Raw genomic sequence first — 7015 nt, forward strand, 5'->3', positions numbered from 1 at the left:
AAGAATATCCTTGTTGAGCTAGAAAGATACATTCAATTAGGAAGGATAAGTATACAAGCCAGAATTAAGATCTATAATAAAAAATTCAGTTACATAAAAAATAAGATAATCTCATTATTACTTTCTAACCATTGTAGTAGTGATCTAAATCTCTTAACTGAGTTGACTTAACAACTATTTGTAAATCCTCTAACAAGGTGGCATTTCTATTTGAAGTGTCTAAAGACCTCTAACAAGACCACTCCTAATAGGGTGATTACATCCTCTAACAGGGTCACACCTAATAGTGTATTTTTATAACCTTTAACAGGGTTGGTTCCTAATAGAGCTCAGTTGAAATGAGTGAAAATTAGTAACTAGTTGTAATTGGTGGTTTTTCCAAATTGGGTTTCTATGTTAAATCTTGGTGTCACTTATATTCGTGCTATTTCTTTTATGTGTTTGCAACTAAGTTAAATAAGGATAATCATAGATAATATCTTAAGATTTTCATGTTAAGCAGTTACCAAGTTATTTCAATGTTTACCGAGTTACAACATTTTCTAGAGTAAACTGAGTGCATGTATGATTACCAAATTAGAACATAATATAGTTTCAGAGTTTTGATTTCTATTGACATCTAAGGGATCTTGGATTTATTTTAGTGGTAACTGGTTCACCCTTCCCCTCTTAATTACTCCTCTTATACTTCCAACAATTGGTATCAGAGCTTCTTGGTGCCTACAGAAAAGGTTTCAAGGACCTAAGCTAAAGATCAGGATGTCTTACAGAAGGAAGATCCCAAAGTTGAATAGAGACAACTTTGCAGCATGGAAAGAACTTACGAAGTTGCATTTGGCAACCATCAATGATTTAGGTTTGAAATACTTGAACACTACTTATAAGGCTCCTATTGGTACAATGTCTATAGAAGAAATTGTTGAAAAGAAAAATCATAATATCATGATGATTGACATAGCATCAACTCTTAACTATGTTGAATTTGATGAACTCAAAGAATGTGTTATTGCTCATTAAATTTGGACCAAACTAAAGGATATCTATGGAGTTGATGATAATGTAAAAGGAACCAAGGCAGAAATTTTGAGAGGCTAGTTTGATCAAATGAAAATGAGAGAGGATGAAAGCATCACAAAATATGTTGAAAGAATCAAAGCTAGTGTCAATGCTATCAAAGCCTTTGGAGAAAAAATTGATGATGTAAATAGTGGTAAGCAAGGTACTTAGAACCCTTCTTCCTATGTATGCAATCAGAGTGTCTACTATTCAAGAAATGAGATGTGATCCAAATAACAAGATAACTTTGGATGCACTAGTTGGAAGGTCGATAACATTTGAACTAGATAATTATGATAATTATTTTCCTAGATCTAGCAATCTCGAGTCTTTATTTGAAGTCAAGGTATCATTCAATAAGAAAGCCAAAAAGTCTAAAAGCAAACAATCTAAAAGTGAAGAGGAAGGCAATTCCAATAGTGATCTTGAAGCCATTGAAGCATTACTTGCAAGAAGGTATCCCAAAGGCAAAGAAAAATATAAAGGCAAAATTCATTTAATTTGGTTCTCTTGTGAAGAAGTTGGACACATTGTTGCTAGGTGCCCAAACAAAGAAGACAATGATGAAAAGAAGCACACCAAGTATAAAGGAAAGAAGGATTTCAAAAACTACAAAGACTACAAGGACAAAGGTAAGAAATCTTGTTTCATAGCTAAAGATTCAGATAGTAGTGAAGATGATGAAATGATATATATTGTTGTAAAAGATGAAACTGGTAGTGAAGGAGATAAAATGACACTTATCTCTTGTGTTAGCAAAAAACATACATGGATTATTTATAGTGGTTGCTCACATTATATGAATCATGATGAATCAAAATTTGAATACATTGAACATTATGATGGTGGTAGTGTGAGATTTGGAAACAATGAACTTTTTTGCATAAAGGGAAAAGGTTGTATCTCACTAATCAATGAACTTAGATGTGACAATGCTTATTAGCTTGAAGGACTAAAGCATAATCTGTTGAGTTTGGCACAATTGAATAACATTGGAGTCAAGGTGAAATTCATGAATGGGAAAGCCAAACTACTATATGGAAAAGGAAATCCAGTTGGGTCTAGCAAACAAACAAAATGTAATCTATTCTATCTAGATCTTAGTGAAAGTTCATGTTTTATTGCTCAAGTAGAAGAAAGTTGATTATGGCATAAAAGGTTATGTCATGTGAACTTTGATAATCTAGTCAAGATAAAAAAAAAATAGAAGAGTAAGAGGTATTCCTAGTCTAAGGGAACCTAATATGGGTCTATACAAAAATTGTCAAATTGGAAAGATGGGAAAGACTAGTTTCAAAAGCAAGAACTATCATTCAGAAGAAGTCTTGGAGTTGGTTCATATAGATCTATGTGGATCTATTGGAATAAAGAGTTATAGTGGAGATAAGTATTTTATTTTATTTGTTGATGATTATTCTAGAATGATGATTATAACATATCTTAAAGAAAAATTTGAAGCTTTTCAAAAGTTTAGGTGGTATCTAGCAAGAGTGGAGAAAGAAACTAGAAAGAAGCTAAAATATTTGAGGTCAAACAGAGGTGGTCAATTCATTTCTAATGAGTTCAATGATTTTTGCATGTAAAAAGAAATTAAGAGATAAGTATCAACCCCTAGTACATCTTAGCAGAATGGTATAGCTGAAAGAAGAACCAGATCCATCATGGATTGTGCAAGAACCTTAATAATAGAAAAGAGTGTTGCAATCAAATACTAGAAGGAAGCAATCAATACTATAGTGCATACCTTGAACAGAGTACAGTTGAAGAAAGACTCAAATCAAACTCCTCATGAAATATGGTATGGCTACAAACCCAACATGTAAGTTACTTGAAAGTATTTGGTAGCAAATCTTATATCTTGAAGGAATCTAGGAAAGGTAAATTTGATGTCAAAGGTGACGAAGGCACATTCCTAGGTTACTCCTGCAGAAGTAAAGCATATAAGTGTTTGAATCTAGCTACTCATAAGATCATATAAAGTGCACATGTAAGAATTGATGAATTTTTAGAAAAGAGTGAAGAGGAAAGCAACATAGAACTAGTGCAACCTAAGTCATAGTCTAAAGGACCCAAGTCACAATCAGAAGCTACTAAGCTAGTGTTATAGCAAACCAAGTCTGATGGACCCGAGTGACATATAGTGAGACCTGAGCTTGATATAAAAGATCATGAAGAGGTTAGTGGAACGAATTCTAAATCCAAAGTACCTATGTTAGAAACATATGTCAAAATGCACCATGCACCTAATCAAATCATTGGAGATGTAAGTTAGATGGAACAATGGCAAGGAACAAATTGAAAGGTTCATATTTTCTTGCTGAATTTGAACCTAGAAATGTTAAAGATACTTTGGATAATGAAAGTTGGATTGAAGCTATGAATGAAGAAATAGAATAGATAAAAGAGAATAAGACTTGGACTCTTGTTCCAAGACCCAAGGATGAAAATGTAATAGGCACAAAGTGTGGATTCAAAAATAAGCTAAATAAAGATGGAAAAGTTTCAAGAAACAAAGCAAGGTTAGTGTGGAAAGGTTATTCTCAAAAAGATGGCATTGATTATGGTAAAACTTTTGCTCTTGTTGCAAGATTAGAAGGTCTTAGAACTTTGTTAGCATATGTAGCACATAGCAGATTTAAGGTATATCAAATGGATGTAAAATCTACATTCTTGAATGAAATTCTTGATGAGGAATTATACATAGAACAACCTGAAGGTTTCGTAGATCCTAGCAAAAGAGATATAGTCTAAAAATTATACAAAGCATTGTATGGTCTCAAGCAAGCTCTCAGAGCTTGGTATGTAAGACTTCATAGCTACCTGATAAAGATTGGTTTTCAAAGAACAAATGATAACAATAGTCTATATTTCAAAGAAGGTTTAGACAAGAAAATTGTGTTAGTAGAAATATTTGTAGATAACACTTTATTTATAGGAAATAATGACTTATGCAAGGCATTTTTAGAAGAGATGAGTAAATAATTTGAGATTTTCATGTTTGGAGAGATAAAGTTCTTTGTTGGATTGTAGATCCAATAGAAGAAAGATGGTATCTACATTAATCAATCCAAATATATCAAGGAGATACCAAAGAAATTTGGAATAGAAAATTCAAAACTTGTCAGAACACCTATGTCTACTAGACATAAGCTTCCCAAAAATGATGATTCCAAAGAGGTAGATCAAACTACATACATATCAATGATTGGAAAATTGCAATATGTAATGTACACAAGGCCTGATATTGCATTAATAGTTGGTATGGTGGCAAGATTCTTAGCAAATCTCAAAGGAAATCACATGATGGAAATCAAAAGAATCATGAGATATTTGATAGGTACTGAAGACTATGGATTATGGTACAAAAAAGGAGGCAATTTGGATTTGAAAGCATTCACAGATACTGATTGAGCAGTAAGTGTTGATGATAGAAAGAGTACACATGGTAGAGAATTATTTCTTGGTAAAAGATTAGTGTCTTGGACAAACAAGAAGAAAAATTGTATTTCTTAGTCTACAACAGAGGAAAAATATGTGGTAGCAATAGTTAATTGTTCAAACATTGTTTGTTTCAAGCAACTATTGGTAGGTATGAAGATAAAGATCAAGGATCTAGTGGCTATCTTTTGTGATAACACCAGTTCAATTAATATATCCAAGAACCCTATGATGCATACCAAAACCAATCACATTGCTATAAAATAATTTTTTTGAGAGGATTGGTACAAGAAAAAGTGGTAAGATTGGAATATGTGAATACCAAAGAACAAATTACATATATATTCACTAAGCCACTACCTAAGGATACATTTTTGTATCTAAGAGGTAAGTTAGGGGCCATTCCCCTATCTAAAGCTCACTAAATATATTTTAGTGATGCATCAACTAGAGCATGTTGAAGATCAACCAGTTGATGTAGTATGACAAGACACATTGCAAATAAATCAGCACATGAGGTACATTGATATTCACTATGTATTATCTTTGGCATGAGATGCCAAAGAGGGAGAAGTTTGTTGTCATATCTCACATAAATTTTATAAAGAGGGAGAGTATATATTTTCAAAAATTTCAAAGAAGGAGAACTTCTTCTGATATCAACGAAGGAAAGTTTTCTATCAAAACAAGATCTTGAAAACAAAGGGAGAAAAAGAAGGCAAAGAGAGTTCTTAATGATGAGAATCAAAATGAAACTAAGGATATATTTCTTATTTTATTCTTTCTCTAAAAACTTCATTATGTTATGAAATGTTGTGTTGCCATCAAGGGAGATTGTTGAAAATAATTGATTAATTATGTATTGTCTTTAATATTTCACAAAATGTCTTATGATTACTATTTAGTGTATGCTAAGCTCAATTGGTTATTGAAGATAGTTTCCTATGTCTACTAAGCATTCTAGAGTTTACCTAGTTCAAAAGACAGTGTCTACCGAGATCACTCCAGTGACAAAGGAAAGTTTGCAGAAGTTGAGTGTTAACCAAGCTCACTCAGTTAATGAAGTTAATGTTAGATGGAACCAATGTTAATCAAGCTATCTTGGTTACCAAAGGAACTTTGTGAATATTTAGTGTTAACTAAATTCACTTGGTTAACACATGAAAATCATTGTTGTGTTAGAATCTACCATGCAGGGTTGGGTAACGGAGGATTTTTTTGTTTTTTCATATTGAGTTCAATTGAATTATTTGTTGGTTCTAGCTAACTAAGGAGATTAATATTAATTATTCTAAGTTGTATTCAAGCCAACTTGACAATGTGTAAGATATATATATATATATATATATATATATATATATATATATATATATATATATATATATATATATATATATCTATCTATCTAGATATATATATATATATAGAGAGAGAGAGAGAGATAGATAGATAGATAGATAGAGTCAAGTTGAGGATTTAATGTGTGGAACATAATAGAAGATTTGATGATGGTTAGAGGAAGTGAGTTGTAAGGATAAGGAGAACATCCTTGTTGAGCTGAAAAGATACATTCGATCAGGAAGGATCAAGTATACAAGCTAAAATTGAGATCTATAATCAACAATTCATTTGCATCAGAAATCATGTCATCTCATTGTTACTTTCTAACCATTATAGTAGTGATTTACATCTCTTAACTAAGTTGGCTTAACAACTATTTATAAATCCTCTAACAAGGTGGCATTTCTATTTGAAGTGTTTAACGACCTCTAATAAGGCCACTCCTAATAGGGTGATTAAATCATCTAATAGGATCACACCTAATAGTGTGTTTTTGTAACCTTTAATTGGGTTAACTCCTAATAGGGCTCACTTTAGAAGAGTGAAAATTAGTAACTAGTTGTAATTGATGGTTTTTCCCAAATTGGGCTTCTACATTAAATCTTGGTGTGACTTGCTTTCATGCTATTTATTTTATGTGTTTGCAACTAAGCTAAATAAGCATAATCACATATAATATCTTAAGCTTTTCATGTTAAGTAGTTACCAAGTTATTTCAGTGTTTACCGAGTTACAACATTTTCTAGAGTAAACTGAGTGCCTGTATGATTACTGAGTTACAACATAATATAGTTTAATCAGAGTTTTGATTTGTATTAACATTTAAGGGATTTGAGATTTATTTTAGTGGTAACTGATTTACCACTCCCCTCTTAGATACTCCTCTTATATTTCCAACAACATTGGATACTTACATCCAAGGAAAACATCTTTCCTTTATACCATATCCAAATACTTCATTAGGTCAACCTATTAGAACTTCCCTAGTATAGATTCAATTACATAGGACCATACTAAAGCATATATGTCTCCTTAAGCATCATAACAATAATTACATTAATGTTTTCACATGTTACAACAAAATTAGTACATTATACAATGAAAACAAATACATTTCCTCAACATAGTCAGTTGATAGTAAGCATATCACACATTTCATTTCAATGACATTTCTATAATG

The sequence above is a fragment of the Cupressus sempervirens genome, chromosome 4, assembly GCF_028749045.1.
Source record: "Cupressus sempervirens isolate cs-2001-9-10 chromosome 4, ASM2874904v1, whole genome shotgun sequence".
In the NCBI taxonomy this organism is placed as follows: domain Eukaryota; kingdom Viridiplantae; phylum Streptophyta; class Pinopsida; order Cupressales; family Cupressaceae; genus Cupressus; species Cupressus sempervirens.